Here is a 311-nt window from a genome sequence, read left to right as displayed (position 1 = left end):
TTTTAGAGAAAGTAAAAGAGCACAGACTCTATTATCATGATCGTAATCACCCATATAAAGATAATTGCACGCCTAACAGCCTACAAAATTCACGCCCATTTGGCGGAGCTAAGAGACAAATTTGAATAATTCCTGCAATTAAGTTATAGCTATGTTAATTCTATAATGGAACGGTGATAAGATTTTGTATATAGCATTAGCATATCTGCTCAGCGGCGTAAAGAACTAGTTCAAAGGGTTTATTTACATTCTAATTTGCATGCTCAGCGTCTATTGACAAAATTCTGTTATACGTTTTCTTTGCATGTGCT

General features: G+C 34.7%; 1 protein-coding gene across 1 annotated transcript in view; it reads right to left on the bottom strand.

Annotated features, from left to right (window-relative positions):
* LOC119587349 (GTPase-activating Rap/Ran-GAP domain-like protein 3) overlaps window positions 1-311 on the bottom strand; it is a 420,180-nt gene that overhangs the window by 82,573 nt on the left and 337,296 nt on the right. The window lies entirely within an intron of this gene.

Source organism: Penaeus monodon, chromosome 22, assembly GCF_015228065.2.
Source record: "Penaeus monodon isolate SGIC_2016 chromosome 22, NSTDA_Pmon_1, whole genome shotgun sequence".
Classification (NCBI taxonomy): Eukaryota; Metazoa; Arthropoda; class Malacostraca; order Decapoda; family Penaeidae; genus Penaeus; species Penaeus monodon.
The sequence above is the reverse complement of the archived record's forward strand: the minus strand, read 5'-3'. Positions and strand labels throughout refer to the sequence as shown.